The sequence below is a fragment of the Leopardus geoffroyi genome, chromosome D1, assembly GCF_018350155.1.
Source record: "Leopardus geoffroyi isolate Oge1 chromosome D1, O.geoffroyi_Oge1_pat1.0, whole genome shotgun sequence".
NCBI lineage: Eukaryota > Metazoa > Chordata > Mammalia > Carnivora > Felidae > Leopardus > Leopardus geoffroyi.
Genome location: NC_059329.1, coordinates 11,414,042 through 11,435,932, shown reverse-complemented (window position 1 = coordinate 11,435,932; position 21,891 = coordinate 11,414,042). Strand labels below are relative to the sequence as shown.

The 21,891-nt window shown below is 48.4% G+C and overlaps 1 long non-coding RNA gene across 2 annotated transcripts in view; it reads left to right on the top strand.

Moving 5' to 3' along the window:
* LOC123600674 overlaps positions 1 to 21,891 on the top strand; it is a 63,529-nt gene that overhangs the window by 14,681 nt on the left and 26,957 nt on the right. The window contains exon 3 of one of the 2 annotated variants that reach the window (XR_006713735.1): positions 10,016 to 10,346. The exons of the other annotated variant lie outside the window; for it this stretch is intronic. This is a non-coding gene — a long non-coding RNA (uncharacterized LOC123600674). Of the gene's footprint in view, positions 1 to 10,015; positions 10,347 to 21,891 lie in introns of those variants that run through there. 2 annotated transcript variants of the gene reach the window in all.

Genomic DNA, 21,891 nt, shown 5'->3' with positions numbered 1-21,891 from the left:
GTCAGCACAGAGCCTGACTCAGGGCTTGAACTCACAAACTGTGAGATCATGACCCGAGCCCAAGTCAGAGACTTAACTGACTGAGCCACCCAGGCACCCCTTAAGAGTTGTTTTAAAAAGACTTAAATGTTTATTTTTCCAGAGGTGAGATTTTTTTTAGTTTGGTTTTATTATTCATTTCTGGTTTTAGTATAGTATGACCAGAGAATGAATTTTGTACTTTTTACTTTGGATGCATTTTGAGTGAAGATATTTTCTCTATGTTGAGGATATGGAGTTGGAAATACATACATTTTTAATTTTTTAATTTTTTTTTTTTAACATTTATTTATTTTTGAGACAGAGAGAGAGCATGAACAGGGGAGGGTCAGAGAAAGAGGGAGACACAGAATCCGAAACAGGCTCCAGGCTCTGAGCTGTCAGCACAGAGCCTGACGTGGGGCTCGAACTCACAGACCGCGAGATCATGACCTGAGCCGAAGTCAGACGCTTAACTGACTGAGCCACCCAGGCGCCCCTAATTTTTTAATTTTTAATGTTTATTTATATTTTTGAGAGGGAGAGAGAAAGCACAAGCAGAGGAGGGGGAGAGAGAGGGAGACACAGAATCTGAAGCAGGCTCCAGGCTCTGAGCTGTCAGCACAGAGCCCAATGTGGGGCTCAAACTCACAAACTGAGGGATCATGACCTGAGCTGAAGTCAGACGCTTAACCAGCTGAGCAACCCAGGTGCCCCTCGATCCTTTTGTTCTAAGTGTGGCTTTTATTTTTGATTTTTTTTTAGAAGTTTTTATTTATTTATTTTTGAGAGAGAGAAAGAGCACGCACACACACATGCCCACGCACATGAGTGGGGGAGGGGCAGTCTCACACACACACACACACACACACACACACACACACACACACAGAATCTGAAGCAGCCTCCAGGCTCTGAGCTGTCAGCACAGAGCCCGACGCGGGGCTCGAACTCACGAACTGTGAGATCATGACCTGAGCCGAAGTCAGACGCTCAACCAACTGAGCCACCCGGGTGCCCCTGAAGTTTTTTCTAATAAATACATTTAGCTCATTGCTATGGATTTATATGACGATATGTTTGGTCTTAGTTCTAATGTTATTTTTACATTCTGCTTTCTAATTTTTTTCTTTATGAAACTTTCTCTCTGCAGACTATGCACCCTATCCCCCACTTTGTGTAACTTAGAAAGTCTATATTTTTCTGGTAGTTACCATTGTAACCATAACTTTATATAATATGTTTAATCCCCTGTTTCTTTCGACAATATCTATTAATTCTCTATATAATACATCAATCTTCTATTTCTTTAGATAATAGGTAGTCATTTCTTTCATATCTTTGTTCAATGCCTTGGGTTCACTGAGATAATTGCCTCATTCTTTTTAAAAAATCATGTGAAATACTTAGTCACGATTTATTTGGCTCGGTGAAAACATTTTGCCTGTTGATTCTTCTTCATCTATTTGTTTTTCCTCTTTCTTTCTTCCCTTTCTCTTGCATTTTTGGTATGGACCCTGTGCTGGTTCCTTTTCAAATACTGGCTTTGGAAGGTGGGAGTTTTTCCCTGAACCAGCTGTTGGTATGCGTGTGGGGCTGGCTGGACCGCATTTCCGGTCACCAGAATTTTTCCTTAGGACTCAGGGCTTTGTGCGTGAGTGGTGTGGGCTTTGCCTCAGTGCAGCTGGGGAAGGCAGGCATTTATGTGGTAATTCATAGGGCAAAGCGTCTCTCCTCGCCACTGTCACTGAGATGGACCGTTTCTCACATACGTGGCTTGTCTGTGTGACACCGGCCCGTGTCCCACCTTCTCTGCTTCATGGAATTGGGTCCAGAGACGCTCTTGGCAATGCCCCGGATACTCTGTTCCTGCTTTTGAAATCGTAGAGTTTAGGTTTCACATGTCACCTTTTGGAAATGTATTTTGCAAGTTTTTCTTCTGTAAAGAACAGCAGTGAGCTCCATTGCTGGGGCTTCCCCTCTCCCCTTTTCCTGCTGGATTCTCACGATCGAGGTGACATTCCCGTGGTCTCTTCTGCTTCACGAAGGCTAAGTTTGTGTTCCTGCATCACATATGCCTTGTTGCATGGAGGCGATTTCCTCAAGGGGAAGGAAGGGGTGCCAGCCTCTGGTCACCCTGGAAGTTGACTGTCCTGGCCGATACTATGATCATCACAGGTGTGTTGCTGGGGAGGGGGTCGCAGTCAGGGTGGCCTGACTGGAAACAGGGGAATGGCTTCCAGAAGCCCTGCCGGGTGTCAGAGAGATCTGAGTCTTCTGGCTTACGGAGATGGGAGACCAGGGGAGGGTGAGAACACTCTCACTCACAAGCAGGCCCTCAGCTCCTGACAACCACCCATAGGGGCAGGAAGTAGGGAACCGGATGCAACCCTGCCTCCTGACAACCCAGAATCCTCTCTTCCTGACAAGGACTCCGTGACTTTCAACAAATTTGGCACAGAGGGGAGCAAGAGTGTGCATCTTGTGTTTACAGATGGAACAGCCAATGGTTGAACAGGAAGGGAACGTCCCAGCAAATGAGCCCCCTGGTTTCCAGCCATGAGCTCTCTCTCTTCTTGAAAACTCTGCCTCACAAACCATCCTACCAGCCTTTGGTCTGAAGCACGAGCTCCCAGGAAGAACCCTCGCAGTGCCCTGAATTGAATGGCTTTTCCCTGCAGGTGGACTTTTTCCAAACCAGCTCCATTCCCAGCCCCTGCCGGGCCTCGCCCTCTGATGCATCCTTCAGAGTCCAGCCTTCCTTGACTTTTCTCCATTCTCTCCTGCCCTGACCTTGAACTTCCTTTGGATCTTCCACTTAGCCCCTTATTTTGAAAGATTCTGCATTTGTTCCTTTACTCTTACTCTTTTCTAGGCTTAAAACGCTCTTTCCCCTTATTTTCCGTTATTTGTTCCCTCACGTTACTTGGGTCTCTGCTTAAAAGTCATCTGCTCAGAGGGGTTGTCCCTGGTCACCCTATATAAAATAACACCCCCAGTTACCCTCTAACCAATTTACTTGTGTTCATAACAAGTTATTTTATAGATGTTTTTGTTTGTTAGTTGTCTGTCTTCCCCCCCCCCCCCAGCATGAGAGCAAAGACTTTATTTGTTATGTATGGCACTGTGTTCTTGGCAAGTGGATAAGATAGGCGCTACATAAATATTATAGGAAGGAAGGAAGGAAAGGTTGCTATATTCACACATCACACCGAACTAGCACTTATATATTATATTTTACTTGCCTGTTTCTCTCTTTAAACTGTCGTGTCTTTGAGGATAGTTCATCCTAGTGTCTTAGACAATGGCTGCTTCTGCATAGTAGAGGCTCTATCTATGTTTATTGAATTGAATCAACCACACCATGTCTGTCCCAAAGTGAAGAAAAGAAGTTTATCTGCAGAGACCTTGGGGAATAAGGTAATATCTGCTCTGACACCCCCCTATCATCTATCCCACCTCTTCTCCGGGGAGTTCTTTATATGCAAAAGCAACAGTTGGGATATGGACATTTTTTTTATAAGCAGTAGATTGCATTTGATCAGGAACCACAAGTGTGTCTAAGAGGGCTGGCTGAGGCTCACCACTCCCATGCCCCAGTCTGTGGGTGGAGGTGGGTGGGGCAGCTCTCCCCATCAGCCTGCCCTCTAATTGATTACTCCCCACTCTCCCAACACACACAGGCGCTTACTAGTGGAGTTAGGAGGAAAGAGAAGCAGCCAGTAATTTTGAGAGCTCTGGGAGTTCACTGCCACTCCTTACAGGAAATTGTTCGGTTCCCTTCCTGGACCCATCAGTCAGCCCCAGTTTCCCAAATTAAAATCAGCACTTGGAAGCCATGTTCTGGCAGCGATTCTATACAGAGGATCCATCTGGTTGTATCCAGCCGAGATCCCCTGTAGGATTGTTCAGGCTCAAATAATTAATGGAAGAATATTACACTGCCAAACACATCAAGCAATTTTCCAAGAGAGGAAGGGGAGCCCTCAGGACTGGGGAGCCAGGTCCCATACATAGCTCCCCCGCCCCCTGTGTCTGTCTGCGCACTGGAGCTGGTGACATTGGATGTGCCCTCAGGGGCCATCTGGCCGTGAAGTTCCCAACCAGGGGGCCAGGACATCTGATGTGTTGCCAGGACTTGGGTCTGTGCTGCACACAGTTGGGGACAAACAACCAAGTAATAAAAATTGCAAATGATTTATTTCATAAAGAACGTAAATGATAGTGGATCTGAAGTTACGGTTGATAACTTAATTGAATTCTGTTAGCCTCCTTGGCTGAAAAAGAAAGAGCTGGGCATTGTATTAGCATGAGTAGCTCAGATTAATAGCATCACCATAGGGATCTCTGCAGAAAAAGGTTAAGAATCGTGGCCCCAGTCTGGGCTTCTTGTCAATGATGGAATCACATCCTTGGCATACTGTCCGGTCTCTGCTTGAAAACTGCCAGTGTGGTGGTCTCCATATCCTCAGACGGCAGCTTGATTAGACAGAAAGCTCTTATCCTGATTGAATTGCTTCTGGTTTCCACACATTGCCCTGATTTTCCCACCTAGAGAGAGAGGATCTTTCCTACAAGCTCCCAGACACTGTGTTCGTATCATCTGGGCTACCGTCACTATTTCTTTTTAATTCCAGCTCCTGCCTCTTAGTGGTAGGGCTGAGAAAATGTTTGGGAATATTCTCCCTAAAGGCAGTCCTTAGTCACTGAGTGAAGGGCCCCCTTCCATTGGCTGGGGTAATTCTGAGGCATGTCTATGCACGGTGATCCAGATTTTTCCTGCAGGATGGGGCTCGAGTCACCTGTGGGGAAGCTGGTTTATTAACATACCATCTATCGGCTGCTTTTCTCCTTTGTATCACTCCTCTCTGTGTTTCTTGTACCTTCCAATAAACCGCTGATGCTTGAACCCTTGGCTCAGAGGCTGCTTTCTGGGGGAACCCAAACCATTAAACCTGACCAGAAAAATACAGGACCTTTTTGGAGAAAATTGTATTAAAACAAACCAATGGAGACATGGACCGTATTCGTGACTTCAAAGCACTGTAAAACTACCTTTTCTCCCCGATGAACCTTTATAACAATGCAATTTTAATCGCACTCCCAGTAGAATGTTTCAGAAATATGAAAAACGGGTTCTAAAAGTCACACAATAGATTCAAGGGCACAAACAACGAGAACAATTTTGAGAAAGAAGAGAGAGCAAAGAAAGGAGCCTTGCTTGCCCATAAATCAAGACTAATCCAAAGCTGTAGAAATAAAACCAGCAGAGGACGGGCAAGTGGATCAGGGGGAACGTGGCAGCCAGAGACAGAGATGTGCGTGTGGTGATGGAGGCACCAGCCGACAAGGGAGAAGGGCGAGGCCTTGGGAAAGTCGGCCATTGCCCGTTTCTACGGAGACAGGAACACAGGAAATGGGCCCCAAGAGTGGCAGAGGTGGCACAGTTTGGGTAAAAGGACCCGTCCGTGGCACTTCTCATTGAGTAATTAGGAGCTCCCTAAGATGCCAGGGCTCGCCCAGCTCTCTGTTCCCTGTGATGTTTCTTGGTTTGACGCAAGTATACCACTCGCATCTCCAGACCGGGGGGGCCCCGATCGATGACCTGTCACCCTGGTGCCGAGTGCTTTGGGTCAGCCGCTCCCACTCAGCACTTCTGTGATCTTGCAAAGACAGCCCTGCACCTCAGGGTACCGGGAAAGCCTTTCTGGACAGCACTGTGTCATTAGCTCTGGGGAAGGGGCAGGCGGCATGGACACGAGGAACAGATAGATGCTCCCTTTTCCTGGCCGGGTTGAGAGGGCCATGTGCTATCTGTCACTGGGGGACGCATCCACCCCCCTGACCCCAGACCCAGTCACAGTGTGACACACACTTCCCACATGCAGGAGCCTCCACTGGGAGACGCAAAGTGCCACACTGAGATGGGAACACACTCACAGTCACAGGCCTAAGCATGATCCTGCCAGGATTGCTCCGGGGACTTCTGGCCGAGACATGGTTTCTCACAACTAAGTGCCATGGCAGGGACTTTTCCTGATGCCAGGAGCTGGTGTGGGTGCAGGGGACACGATGCCCTTAACCCCTCCCCAAGCACCGCACACACACACACACACACACACACACGCTCTGTGATATGGTAACTTTTGCGTGTCAACTTGGCTTGGTCATGGGGTGCCCAAGATATTTAGTTAAACATTATTTGGGGTGTTTCTGTGAAGGTATGTTTGGATGATATTGACATTTAAATCAGTGGGCTTTGAGTAAAGCAGATTGCCCTGTTTTACTGGGTGGGCCACATCCAATCAGTTGAAGGCCTGAATAGAACAAAAAGACCAGTGTCCCACGAGTAAGAGAGAATTCTCCAGCAGACTGCCTTTGGGTTTCATCGCCAACATTGGCTCTTCCTGGTTCTACAGCAGACAGCTTTCAGATCTGAATTACAGCACCAGCTCTGCCAGGGCTCCAGCCTGCTGGCCCACCCTGCAGATTTTGGATTTGGTAACTTCCATCATTATGCGAGCTATTCCCTATAATAAATCTTATATTTTAATATAAGATTTTAATTTTATATATATATATATAAAACATATACGTATATATACACACATCCTATTAGTTCCTTTTCCCTGGAGAAGTCTCTCTCTCTCTCTCTCTCTCTCTCTCTCACACACACACACACACACACACACACACGCAGTTTGCCCCTGAGGCTATACTGCAAAATGAGATTTGACAACATAACTATTTCTCCTCCCCTCTCTCCCTCCCCCTCCTGCTTCCATTCCTCTGCCTCCCACCTATCCACACAGTCCCTCTGGAGCCCAAGGATGGATAGAGGTAGAGGCAGACCCAGTATCCCAGGAGCAGACCCGGATCCTGGGGCTGACCCTAGAAGACCCATCTGGAGGAGCTTCGTCCCCAGATCATTCCTGGACTTTCTTCCACCTCACTCAGACCTCCTAGGATGTTCCCAGAGGACACTGCTAAGTTACCTCTGCTGCCTGGGGGACAGTAGAGTCTTAACAAGCTCTGGTCCTCTTCTGTACTCTGTACCCCCTCCCTTCACCCCTCCCTCCCTTCTCACTTCCACTCCCCATATGCCTAGGCAATGTAATCATTGCTGTCCTCAGGTCCTTGGGAGCATACTGCTGGGCTTAGTGAGAGGAAGGAGTTATATAATTCAGGAGCCCAGACTGGGGGTTGGAAACCAGGCCCTGAGGCCACTTCACCATTCTCAGTCCAGTGACCTTGTACCTGTCACCAAGCAGTGCACTTTTCCTAGCCTGTGAGGGGGGAGAGAGCATAAGATGGTCCCCAAGGATGGGTGTTTGGGGTGTAGAGGAGGGAACACTGGGTGTGCCTGGCATCTGGGGGTGCACAATGAATATGTGCTGAATGTTCTTGAATGATGGGGGTCACAGAAGACTAGATCAGAGACCAGAAGTTTGACTTGTGCCGAATCACTACGTTTCCCTAAACCTCAATTTCAGCAGAAGTAAGTGTCTCAAAAATGACCATTCTGGGAGGCCATACCTGTGAAAAGGCTCATTGCCTCGCAAGGTGGTCTAATTGTCTACTTTAGATGCAGTCCTACAAGAACTTAGACATTCAGGGCTGTATTTTCCCAGTATTGCCTGAGTGTCAGGCCTTGTACTGGACTCAGAGCCACCACATTTCATCATCTTAGCAAGTTGTATGCAGGGCACCTTATAATCAGTGTTTTACAGAGATGGAAGGAGAGACTCAGATGGTGATGTGACCCTTGCAGAGTCACAGAGCTGGAAAATGACTGAGCTGAGATCCAAACATTCATTCATTCATTCATTCATTCATTCACTCACAATTCCTCCAGGCCCTGTGCTCAACACTGGGCACACAGTGGTGCATCAGAGTGACAGGGGCTTAGATCTTTCAGTGTTCCATGGCCCCAACCACATGATCTCTGAGGTGCTATAGCCCCAAAACTAGGCCTTATGAGAGCTCTGATTCGAGGACCCGCTGTGGCTCTTGTTCTGGAACAGCTGGCCTCCCCCCTAGGCCAGAGGGAGCCTCAGCAGTCCTTTGGAGTCAGGTTGGGGAACAAAGTAAGCACGTGGTCCATGCAGTGTATTCCTGTGGGGTGGGAGCCCAGGACAGGCAGGTTGAAGGAGAAGAGAGAGAAGGCCCCAAGACGAGGCAGGAGGCAGTCGGGGCTGCTGTCGTGGGGAAAGACGGAGCAGATCTGACCACATGCCTCTCCTTCTTGATCCTTTCAGTGGTTCCCCTTGCTGGAAGTTAAAGAGCCAGTCCCTTACATGACTTACAAGGAGTCCCAGATAACTCCTGCCCATCCAAGTCACCCCCAGACTAGGTTAGGACCCCATGCTTTGGGTGAGTCTATTCCAGCAGATTTTATTCTAAGTATCTGATTGTGCATCTGTCTCCAACAGCCCCCAGTTTCTGGGGTCCCTCCAGGGCCCAGACCTTCAGGCCTTAGGTCCCTTGCACACAGTCGGTATTTGAGAAATATTTGCTGAGCGAATGAATGAACACAGAGCTGAGTGAACATTCCTCAGGGGGCTGAGTGTGAGGCCTGGACGCTGGACCCAGAGTAACATGCACCATACTCTGCATGGATGTTGCCCAGCTCAGGCTCCCAGCGGCCCCCCCTTCTCTTTCAGAGTCCATAATTAATGTGGCACCCTCAGTAATAAGCATGCACCTCGTAGGCTCCAATCTTTCTCATTAGGTGCTGAGGCAGATTGCTCATCTTCTCTTCCTGGTGCTAATGAATGAATCATGCCGCCCTGCAGATGGCCCTGTGCTGTGCGGGGTCAGGGACGAGGATGGGGGTTGGGGGGGCACTCCCATTCTTTCAGGGTCTGGTACTAGTGGCCATCGCACAGCCCCCACAGTGAATGGATGTAGGCCCAGAGCCGGTGTCTTTTGGTGGAAGGCAGCCCAGGCGGTGCCCCAGTCCTAATGGGCTTTAGGATAAGACCTCAACCTTCAGTGTAACATTCAAGGCTCTCTCAGCCTTGATCCTGGGCTAGCCTGCTGGGTTGGATCTCTTGTGCTCCGAGTCCTGCAGTGCCAGACTCTTGCTTCCTGCAGTGCAGGAATCCTTCCTTCTGCAGGATTTTTCTCTTGCCGTTCCACTTTATTGGTTCCCGTTCCTTGTATGCCTCTCTGATGCTCATTTTGAAAAAGCCTATAAAAGCCGCCCCTCTTCCACGAAGCCTTCCCTGACCACCTTTCTTGCAGAATTCCCATGTCCTCCTTTTATTTTTTTAATATTTATTTTTAAAATGTTTGTTTATTTTTGAGAGAGAGAACATGAGTGGGAGAGGGGCAGAGAAAGAGAGGGAGACACAGAATCCAAAGCAGCCTCGCCTCCAGATTCTGAGCCGTCAGCGCAGAGCCTGACGTGGGGCTCGAACTCACGAACTGTGACATCGTGACCTGAGCCGGAGTCGGACGTTCAACCGAATGAGCCACCCAGGCGCCCCTCATGTCCTCCTTTTATACTCTGCATAGACTGTCTTCTCGCCCCAGCTCTGTTGCTTTCCCTACCTGTGTCTCAGATTCCTTATCTTTAAAGGAAAGAAAATCCCTCCACAGACTTTTCATGAAATTTAAATGACCTTCCTTCACTGAACATTTACAAACATTCATTCTGTATTTAGCTCAAAATACACAGGACTAGGTGCAGAGGACAAAAAAAAAAAAAAAAAAAAAAAAAAAAAAAAAAAAAAAATACAGCTTCACTGTCCAGTAGCTTATAGTCCAGTAGAAAATAACCCAAATAATAATGATAATAATACGGACAATAGCTTCATGTTTATGCTTTCCAGAGCACGTGGCTAAATGCTTTTACATACAGACAAATATAAAGGAGGTTGTAATACCTAGTAATGAAGTGCTTTCAAATTAGGTAAAGTCACAAATAAATTGAAGATTATCTTGTTATCACTCCTCATCTTTTGATGTCTGTTTGTCCCGGCTCCCCATTTAGGCTGTGAGCTCCACGAATCTGAAGGGGAATCATCCCATTTCCAGGCACGTCAGCAAAGTATGTCTCAATCCCTGATGGTGGCTGGTTGGTTAATCTGCTCCCAGAACCGGGAGGATTAGAGGAAGTGTTGCCAGGTCAGAGGTAAACGCTCTGGAGGCCCCGTCAAGAAGGCCTTACTGAGGTCACCTTGTTCAGCTCCTGAGATTGGCCATGCCCAGCAGGTGGGGAGCAGTGGTCTAGACGGTTGAAGGGCTTCAGAGCAGGACCATCTGCTTTTCCTGGTAGGCCCTGAGCTCTGACTCTTGTTTCCTGAATATTCTCTCAGGCTTACTTTCTTCTCCCACGTCTTCTGTCCTAAACGTCCTTTGACTGTGAGATTTGTGGCCCATGAGTAAGGCCAAGTGGAGAAAAGGGCGGTAGCCTTCCCTTCCTGATCAGTTGTACCTGGTCTCTCCCAACGCAACCAGCTCCCTGGCTTTCAGCCGCTCTGTTCCACCTGGAACTCATCCACAGGGCGCTGTGGGAAAGGACTGAGCATCAGAAGACCTGAACCTGGTCTCGACTCTGGGGCTGCCCATCCTTCACACCCCAGTTCTGTCTCTGGATCTATGAAGAGCATCTCCTGTCCTTCCCACCTACAGGATCATTAGGGAATCAAACAAGACGATGTGTTAAGGGACTTTACACCTGTATCACGTGAAACCAGGCAGACAGGTTATTATTACCTGCATTTTAAAGAGAACTTTCAGGTTTTGAGTTTTAAAATGGTTTCATTAAGTCTAATGATGGCCAAATGGCCCATGGGAAGGAAAGAAACATGGGGACACCAGGACTGTCCAGCCGCATCAAGTGACACCATACGAATAGGCACAGGTCCTTAATAAGTCTTTCTACCTTCTATGTCCCTCTGGGTCAGCGCTGCAGGAGGTGGGAAAGGGCAAGACCAGACTTGTGCCGGGAAAGAGAGAGGCAGGTGGGGAGGTCGCCACAGTGTCTGGCTGGGGGCAGGATGCTCCTTGGGGCCCAGCCAGCCTCTGGGTCACTTCACAAAAGGTCACTGCACCTGCATGGAGAATTTTCCAGCTATTAACAAAGCCACCGAGGCAGTGCGTCGGTAAAGTTCAGCCTCTAATCCCCAATTAAGGCACCGGGTCTTAACTGCATCCGGCATCTGCCTGCCAATGGCTATGGTAATTGTTTCTCTCAGGCTCGCTCTCTCTCTCTCTCTCTCTCTCTCTCTCTCTCTCTCACTTTCCAGGACAGTTTCTAGTGGGAGGGGGTCCTTTCCTCAGGCTCCTGACAACCAGAAATCTCTCTCCAAGATGATGAGAGAGGTGTGATCACCTCTCTCCAAGGTGATGTGAGTGGGGAAGCTTCTGGGTTCAGCCTACCTTCCAGTTTTCCCCACTCCCCCGGCCCCTTGGCCCCCCTCCCCATCCCTTCAGCATCCCCACCCTGTATCCCTTATGACCTTAGGCCCCTTATTTGGAATCCACTTTGGCCAGGCACTTTGTAAATGTAATCATTTAATCTTCCAAACCAGCTTTGGAGGAAGAGTGAGCCCCACTTTCACCAGAGGGAGAGCCGGTGGTCTTAGAAGGCCTGACTTGCTCAGGCCCCACAGATGGAAAAGGGCGGTGCTCAGACCTACTCTGGGTCTGTGTGGCCCCAGGCCACCCCATTGTTGGCATGATGTGGGCCCTTCGGGGGCTGGGACTCGTACAAGGAAGGGCAACCAGATGGCTGTCAAACAGCTCATTACCATAATGACAGCTACAATTTTTGGGCCAGTGGCCTGGCACTTAGTGGATGCTGGGTTTCAGGTTTTACATGAAAGGAGTGTGTTCAGGTACTGTGTGGGCACGGTTAGCTTCACAACAATCCTGCCAAGTAAGTAGCTCTGCCCCCATTTTACAGATGAACAAACTCAGGCATAATGAGGTTTAATTTATTTACAGGGTAAAATACATGATATTTCTGCTTCTGTAGGTAGAAAATGGAAAAATATCAACTTCATTCGGCCCAGCTTAATTATAAAGTAGTCAACTCTTTCTTAATTGCAAAATTCCTGCCTTTCCTTACATACAGCATAACCTTTCTTTGGCAATGTTAAAACTATACAACAAAACAGAAGGGAATTGGTTCCAGGCAGAACAGAACATGAGCCCTTCTAACCTCCTCCCTCAACTTTGGAAGGCCCTTTTCCTACTATAAGAAGCACTGACCTGATGTGACTTTCTGGAATAGGGGCCATCCCTAAAGGCTGCTAGGCAAAAGCACACTGGCTGGACTTTGGGCTCGGAACAATCACAGCCACACAGACAAACAAACAACTCCCTAAGTAGAAATGCACGGGCATGCCTGAGTAGAGGTTCTTGCATTGCATTGCTTTTGAGATGGGGCAGACTGGAGTCAGGGAGCCCTGAGGAGTGAAAGAGAATAGGCTGGGGTCTGCCATGTGCCAGACTCTGCAGAATGCATATCGCTCATCAGAGCTCAGCTCCTACTTGTAGACATGTGATTGGGATTTGCTTTGATTTCCAGAAGTGGACGACAGTTGGGCCAGACTCATAACACCGCAAAAGTATATGCATTATTCACCAGCCACTCAAAAAATCAGCTTAGGAGGCAAAGAACGTGTTCCCATTTTAACTCCTCATCAGAGTGTCATAGAAGCAAATGACGTTAGAGCTTTTGGAATGTCAGAGATTTCCCTCCATTATGCCCTCCATTATGGATAAAGAAACAGACCAAGTCTGTGCCCTGCCTGAGACAGTGCACTCACTGAGGGTTAGGACCAGATCCTCACTGTCTGACGGAGTGCCTGACTCTTGGGAGGTGCTCAGAAATGTTGACAAAAAACATGGGCAAAACTGTTGACAAAGGAGTAAAAATAGTAGAACGAGATGAGAGATGTCTTTCCCTGGCCCTCCCCACGGCCATCCTCCCCAGCGATGGTGGCATCTCCCCGAGCACAGATTATCTTGCTTCAGATCAGGTTTCATGTTGTTAATGGGACAAGTCCATTGCAAGTTCTAGTTTGTGGTCTGACCAGCTCGAGGGGCTGCGGTAGGCTTCTTCTTTCTTTAGGACAGCGCTGAGACCTGTGTCCTTTGAATTCTGCCCTGGGTCAGCCCTGCCCATCTTCTTTGCCCTGGTCACTGTCTGATGAGGGATACTGGAGATGTTGAGCTGGCTAGCATGTATGCTGTCACTGTGTCCATCTACAGTGCAGCTTTGTTGACCCGTGCCCCCCAACATGGCTAAGTGAGAACCCCCATCCTCCCCAACCCTCCTTTCTCTTTTTCACCCTAAGCCACCATATTGGAATTACCCATAATACTTAACAAATGCCAACCTGTGTCCCTGCCCCAAGGGTGCACAGCCTGGGCATCAGGAATGTCAAAAGTTCTCAGGTGTTTCTAAGGTGCAGCCAATCCTAAGTAGCTCTGCAGAAGCTCCATCACCTCCCCTTCACCTAACACAGTCCTTGGCATTCAAGGAATGTTTGTTGAATGAATAGAGGAAGGCATGATGAAGGAATGGATGACTGCAGGGCTTCCTACCCATGATCAAACAGTAGAATAACTTTAATCTTTTGCAAAACATATGAGCCCCCGGCCCAACACCCCTCCCAGACTCCATGTCTCTCCATCCCCACCCTTCACGAACTCAGATGCAGCTTGCCTGCCCATCATTTGGGTTTGTGCGCTTTGTAAAAGGTCGGTGATTCTGACGTGCAGCTCTGGTTATGAAAAACGAGGGAGTGAATGAATCGGTGAATGAATGAATGAGACGTCTGAGCTAATAGGAAGAGTTTCAGTTGGGACAAAAAAAAAAAAAAAACCAAAGAAGGAAAGACAGATGAGCATTCTCTATGGTTTAGAAAATTGATGGGTATCACCCTGTTTCCTTTCACTTGACTGGCAAAATAAACCCCACTTGCTGGGGAAGCAAGGAGTGCTTTCCTCCTTCCTGTGCCTCCTTCTCCTCTCTCTAGGAGAAGCCAACGATGGCTGGGGAGCGGGAATCTGGCCTTTTCTCTTTGGATTCCAATCACAGGGTGTCACGGTTGCTGCCTTATTGTTAGCACATATATTGGATTGGAAATCGAGGTCACGGTAAGGAAGGGGAAACGAGGAAGGCAGGCGGGAATGAGCCGATTCAGAGTCTGGCGATAAATTCTCTGTGCTCGGCTCAACTCAGCAGGACTTTGGAGCCTCAGTAGCCCTTGAAAGTGTTTAAGCTGCAATCTCCAGGGACACTGGGGAGTGACAGAGAAAGTCAGGGATGGTGGAGAGGAAAGAGACCAGCACTGAGCCGGGGCAGGCAGTGTGAAGTCACCTGTTCTGTCTGGCCTGCTGCTCCAGAAGGGGGCACAGCGCCCTCTCTGCCTGCAGGGCCCTCAGCCGCCAGTGACGGATGCCAAGTGATACCGTCTAGGTGCCCAGGGAGCTGCAAACTGCCAACGGCTAGGCTTACAGCAATTTAGAAGGATTAGTAGAAACAGAACAGCATACAAAAAACAACGAAACTATCTATAGCATCTAAAACTATTAGCGTCTGGTGATATTTTCTGCAATGATGGACACGTTCTATACTGTGCGTTCTAATAAGGCAGACACTGGCTTGCAGGTCACGCTTGAAATGTGACAGACAGGGAACTGAATCTTACGTTTTGTTTCACGTGAATGAATTTACTGATTTATTTTTAAATGCTCATTTATTTTATTTTGAGAGAGAGAGAGAGAGAGAGAGTGAGATTGTGAACAGGGAAGGGGCAGAGAGAGAAAGAGAGAGAGAGAATCCCAAGCAGGCTCCGTGCTGTCAGCGCAGAGCCTGATGCAGGGCTCAAACTCACACACCGTGAGATCATAACCTGAGCCTCAATCAAGAGTCTGACACTTAACTGAGCCACTCAGGTGCCCCTCATGTGGGTGAATTTAAATGCAAATAGCTGTGACAGCTGGTGGCTGCCTCCCTGGATGGCGCAGGTCTAAATGGCGGAGGAAGGCAGGGAAAGGAAAGACGGTCACAGCTCCACATAGTTGTGGGCACAGATGTCAAGCCCCTGTTGTGTGGGGTAGAATCCTTGAGAAAGCACTCTCCCTCACAGTGAGAGCCAGGCTCTCTGAGCTTCTTGGGCTCTTGGGCTAACGCGGTCCTTGTCCCCAGCACCGCAAGGGGAAGCTACCATGGAATCCCGCTACACTCAGGGGAGAGATGATCCTATTTTTCCATTACAACAGTTGTCAAAACCCTTTCTAGAGAGGAGACTCTAAAAGAAAAAGTCTCTCCTGCTGGGCCTGTAACTCAAGGCTGTCAGGCCCCAGACCCCCACCCCGACTCTCAGCCCTGTGAAGCCACCTCTCAGATCGGAAGTCCAGACTCCCCAGAGTCAGATTCTGTTCTTTACTCACCTAGTGGTGTTGAAAAAAAAAAATCACTTAATTTCTCTCAGACTTATCTGTAAAATGAGTGTGTCTAAAGCCTCAGTGACGCCCAAGTTTCTTTCCAGCTCACAAACACTTTTTCTGGGGCACCTGGGTGGCTCAGTCTGTGGTAAGGTCCCCTCCCTAAGGAAAAATAAAAGCCCTCAAGGCAACCTGGCTATACGTACATGACAACATTCCTCACGACCTTGTAACATGAGACCCCTTAATCAGACTGCATGTTTGTGCGTCACCGTACATAGGAGACAAAGAAGTAAAAAATATATAGAAAACTACTCCACGTGGCATTCGGGGCTCAGTTCTTCGGGTACGAGCCCAACGGACCGGTGCCGGCAGGAATAAGGTTGCTTCCTGGAAAGAAAAGCCTGGGTGTCACAACTCTCAGTGTGCGAGAATCCTGCTACAAGTCGGTTGAATGTCCAACTCTTGATTTTGGCTCAGGTCATGATCCCAGGGTCATGGGATCGAGCCCTGCATCGGGCTCCGTGCTGAGTGTGGAGCCTGCTTAAGTTTCTCTCTCTCTCTCTCTCTCTCTCTCTCTGTTTCTTGCTGCCTCCTCCCCCACTCATGCACTCCCCCCACCTCTAAAATGAATAAATAAAAAAACCCCAAAGACCCCCGCTTTTTCTAAGGCATTGAACATCCCTCCACTAGACACCAATTGAAGTCAAGAGGACAATGGAATGGCTTTTCTCAGTGCAGCGAGATTTTCTTTCAACCCTAACTGCTCTCAACATTAGCTGTTTTATTTACTAGTGTTATCATCACTATTAGAACAGCTTCTGTTTTCTGCTATTCAGGCTGGATCACCGGCAGGAAAACCATTGTCAGCCGGGTCTGAGTGAGCAGTGGGCCAGAATCTCACACGCTCTGGCTCTGCAATCACTGCGGTCCGTAGAGCAAGAGGCACTGGGTGTCCTCTCTCTGCCCTCCTCTATCATGTCCTTGCTTTATTAGTCCTCCCTCTCCTCTCTTTCCATTTCACTCTTTCTCCCCCACTCTGTCCACTTCCTCTTTCTCACCTTCTTCCTCTCTCCCATCCCTCGCCCTGCCCCGGCCTCCACCTCCCCGCCACCCCTGCCTGCTCTTACCCAAGTCCTGGGAGCCCTGGTCGACCTGGTTTTGTGCTTTTCCCAAGCCACAGGCGGAACCACACTTTGGTGGGTGGGAGGGGCAGAGGGTGTCCGGAAAGGTCAGAGGCATTGCCTCCGATGCTTTTCAGACGGGCTTCCCTCTCCACCTGCAACAAGAGACCTGTTATGAGAGTGGCTCTTGCTTTCATAACCAAAAAGGAGAGGAAAACCTTCCAGCTTGTTATGGACTGAACATTTGTATCCTCACAAAATGTACATGTTGAAACTCTGTCACCCAGTGAGATGAAGGGAGGTGGGGTCTTTGGGAGGTAATTAGGATTAGATGAGGTCATGGGGTGGGGCCCTCATGAATGGGATTAGTGCCCTCTGTAAGAATCACGGAGAACTTGCTTCCCTCTCTCTCTGCCCTGTGAGGACACGGGGAGTCAGCCATCTGCAACCCAGAAGGGAGCTCTCGGCAGAGCGAGACCGTACCGATACCCTGGTGTTGGACTCATAGCTTCCAGAACTGTGAGAACTAAGTTTCTGTTGGTGATGAGCCACCCTATAGGGCTGGGAGTCAAAGGCGGGGAGGGTATCCCCTGTCCTCCAGTTCCTCGAACTCAGGGAGCCTCACCTAACAGAGGGAGGCAGGGGCGGGATGCAAATCTGGAGACCTTCATCAAGGGAGCCCTGAAATCGTCTGCCTGAAATTCTGGGTTTCTCAGCCTGGCCGCCTCTCTGTCTGGATGACTTCGTTGGGGCGGCTGCGACTTGACCTAGAGACCTGAGAGTTTGCTTCTCACGTGTGCCTCTCGTCTCCTTCCCCTACACCGGGATGGCAAGAGGAAAGCCCTGGCTCACAGAGACTGTCCTTGCACCAAAGTTGGAGGATGTGCTAACTCAGCTCGGTCATGCTCACTTGCCGCCCCAGCCCCTGCCACCCTCACTCTACAAGGAAGCTGCTTCACAGAGATGAGACTTGGGTCTCCAGTTGTCTTTGGGGCAAAGGTTCCCCTTTCAAGTCCTATTCCACTTTGTCAGGCGTAGCTGAGAAGCAGGGGAGGGGAAGAGGACCTTGAACTTGTTTCTCTAAGTCTGCAGGGCCAGTCTGGGGAGTGAAGCAAACCCTCCGTTCCTGACCAGTGCCACCACTTCCTAGCCTTGTATCCCCCCAAGGCTCACTGTTTTCATCTGTAAAATGGGAATGGAACACCTCCCTCACAGGGGGTCTTATGAGGGTTGAAGGGATAATGGATGCCCTTTTTTCTTGGACAGTGGACAGGTGGTCTGGTTAGCCTGGAAGCTGGAGGATGGGCTCGATGAGCTCTTGAATGACTGCCTTGCTTGGAAATCTACAGAAAAACTTACGTGAGTCCAGACGTGACCGTGCAATTGGCCAAGGTTAGTGAGGTTTACCAGCTCATTACTGGCGTGGCTGACAAAGCAACAGGGCCCTCAAGCAATTCTGAGACAGTCAAGGGAAGGTGCCAGTAATGGGCATCTCTTAGCATCCGGAGAAAGTTTCTCAGGCATCACGCATCAATTTCCAGCAGGCTTCTGCTGATTTGGTTTTCACGGTGGTGTGGTGTGGAGCCGCTGTCACTGAGGCCCTGGGAGGAGGAGAACAAAGGGAGCATTGTCACATTTGAGTAATGTCACACTCAGCCAGGAACAAAGGCACTTGTTATGCAATAGACATAATGGGAAGGGCCAACCCAAGGCAGCAGCCTTGAATTGCAGAGCCAGGGAGCAATGATTTCGCCAAGGGAGATAAAACCAGACTAATTTCAGCTTCCAGCTTCAGGTAATGGGAGGGAAGTAGCCAAGCCTACAGAGACTGGCCAACCTTCCAGAAGACAGTTGTTCCCAATGACCGCCCACCGGGGTCACTGAGGCATTAACACAGAACTGAAGGGGATAGACAAAGGAACACAGGACTGTGAAAGAAAGGTGGGTGACAGGCCAGAGTAGGGTGCTCAGGAAGCCAGTGACATTGAAAACCAAAGCTGATGTGGATGCCAGGAGAGTCCGAGCTCCCAGCACGAGTGACAGGAGGCACCCTCCAAACTCCAATCCTGCAGCAGAAGCTGTCTGTCCCTTCCTCTGTCATCTTTACGGTGTTGAAGGGTGATGGGAGACCGGGGACAAGGCACAGGCTGGCTCACGATTAGGGCAGAGTTGTTACAAGCCCCCTGAGATTGAAACATTTTTATGGAGGACAGGAAAGATGGTCCACAGTCCTGTGAGGAGTGGTTTCTTCAAAGAAGCGTGACTTCCTGTGTTCTGCTTCAATCGAGGAAAGCGTTTAGCAAAGCAGTAAAATTGCCACTGAGATTGCCACAGGGTGGTGAGCGGTAGGGGAGGGATGTCCAGGGGCTTCAAGGCACAGGAGGCTTGCTTTCTGTCTTGGAGGGCCAGGAGTAGCTCATCCAGTATAAGGGGATGCACAAAACACCTCTGAGTCACGGGTTCTCCAATCTTCTATCTGCTGGTGTGCTCTGTGCTGCCTCACCCACCCAGCCAGACTCAGCCTCTGCGGTAGAGGCAGGCGACTCAGCAGCCACCCAGCTTCTCAGAGCAGAGCACGTTGTATCTAAGTATCTCCGAGGCTGATCTGCATGCACACGAGGGTTATCACTTTCTGATTCTCAGAAGTAACATTTTGAATAGTATGATTTTGCCTGCTTCCTCACTCTGTGAAACAAGCCAGCCTTCTTTCCCTCTTTATGTCTTTGTCTGTTTCTCTCTCTCTCTCTCTCTCTCTCTCTCTCTCTCTCTCTCTCTCATGCACACACTACAATAAGAACCTAGCCCTGGACCAGATACCTAAACTTGATCCTCAAATCCTGATGTCTTCATTGGCACAGTGTACCCACGAGCCATTTGCATAGGGGAATCAAGACCAGTTATTACGGGGACACGGTTGTGATGTGTTCTTTCCCTGGCTTCCTGCCATCTGAGCTGTCTAAGGGCTGCATTCCTCAGCTGCATGCAGAGGAACCAGAAGGAGCTTCCAGAGTCGTGGAGCAGAGAGCAAGGTTGGCAGAAGCAAGTTTCTTCCTTTGCCTATTTCCAGAAAAGACTAGGGAAATACTGTAGGCATGACAACAGTGGTCACCACAACCGAGCACCTGCAATGATTGGGTGCGTACAGAGAGGTAATAATGACAGTGTCCTGAGCATCTATGGTACGCGTTTCATATACACCATTGCATTTACTCTTCTCATCAAACCTGATTTTACAAAAGACAAAATAGGACAAGGCATCTGCCCAGCCTCACAGGGAGTGGAACAGCCAGAATTTCCAAACTCAGACTATGCTGGTTCTAGAATCTTCCCTCTTGTTTACCCACCCACTGTTTCTTGTTCTGCTGGTCCCCTAAGATGTGGATTTTCAATGAACAAGCCCCAGTTTCTTCATCAGACCTGAACCCCAGCTCAGTTTCTACTCCTACTGTTTTCAGCTGTCAGGAGGAACTGATGAGCCCATTTCATTCCCTTGACTTACCTTTCTGGGCTGACTGTTGGGTGCTTCCTTGCTTCGACCATCCAACCTGAGGGTAAGCAGCCTCAGCCAGGCCTGGGTGCCCACCCTCCCTCTCCTAAATGGCTAAAGGTGCAGGAACGTGCCTGGAGGATGAGGTGGCCTGTCCATAGTGAGAGTCTCAGCAGAGGGATGACCTCTTTCATTAAAAACAACCACAAAAACTATGTCTTTATTATAAAAGCAAAAATACTCTTCATAATATAGGTTTTGTTGAAGCACAACACAGGGCAGAGGCTAAGAGTGGAGGTGGGGGAAAATAATATAGATTTACCTCATTCAAATAACAGCACCATAGATTCCACAGACAAACCACCACTGAGCCAACCATCCCCTACTGAGGGGCAGTCAGGCCATTTCCAGGTTCTTTGTCACTACAAACAGGAGTGAAATAAGCAAATACATACTGATATGCTGGTGCTTTGTAAGAGAGAATCTCCAACATAGAATTTCCAAGCCCACATGTAGGGCTGTGGTGTGTGTGTGTGTGTGGTCTAAATGCCATTGTTACCCTGATGATTGCTTCATCTGAAGCTATGTGATCCTTTCTGTGGGATTACCTAGTCACGGAACTCCTAGGAATGGAGATACTATTTGTAATGGAATTGACTGTTCTCTGTTCTCAGAAAACATTTTTGAAATGCTCTCCTTCCTTCCCAACGTTTGAAAAGTTTCAAGCATACAACCAAGTTGAAAGAACTTTACAGCGAACTTGGCATCTGGAGTCTTCCCCTCATTAATATTTGTACTGTATTTGTTTTACTACATTCCTGTCTATCCAAACTCCAACCGTCCATCAATCCAGCAGCATCAGCTTCCCAGGGTATCTATAACAAGTATCACACACTGGGTGGCTTCAACAGGTAAGAGTTTAGTGTCTCACTCTTCTGGAGCCTAGGAATCTATAGTCAAGGTGTTAGTGGTGATGGTTTCTCTGAGGGAAGAATCTGTTCCAGACCTCTCTCTCTGGCTTGCAGATGGCCGTCTTCTGTCTGTGTCTCTTCATACCATGTTCTCTCAATGCATGTCTGTCCCTGTGTCCAAATCTCCTTTTTTTTAATAGGACGTCAGTTATATTGGATCAGGACCCATTCTGATGACCTCATTTTAACTTGATTATTTCTGTAAAGACTCTGTCTCCAGACAAAGTCACTTCTGAGGTACTGACGGTTAGGACTTTAACCTAAAAATGTTGGTGGGACACAATTCAACCCCTAGCACCAACTTATATTCTGATACATTTCAAAGTACATTTCAGACACCAGTATATATTCCCCTAAATTCTTCAGCGAGCATATCATAGAGTAGAATTCTATATATTTTATATTTTTATTTTATTTTATTTTATTTTATTTTATTTTATTTTATTTTATTTTATTTTATTTTATTTTTTTTTGTTTCAACGTTTATTTATTTTTGGGACAGAGAGAGACAGAGCATGAACGGGGGAGGGGCAGAGAGAGAGGGAGACACAGAATCCGAAACAGGCTCCAGGCTCTGAGCCATCAACCCAGAGCCCGACAAGGGGCTCGAACTCACGGACCGTGAGATCGTGACCTGGCTGAAGTCGGATGCTTAACCGACTGCGCCACCCAGGCGCCCCATATTTTATATTTTTAATACAAAATTTACACATAATAAAATGTTCAAATCTTTTAAAAATTTATTTATTTTGAGAGACACAGATGCATGTGGAGGAGGAAGGGAGGGAGGGAGGCAATGAGAGAGAGAGAGAGAGAGAGAGAGAGAGAGAATCCCAAGCAGGCTCCGTGCTGCCAGCATAGAGCTCAACGTGGGGCTTGA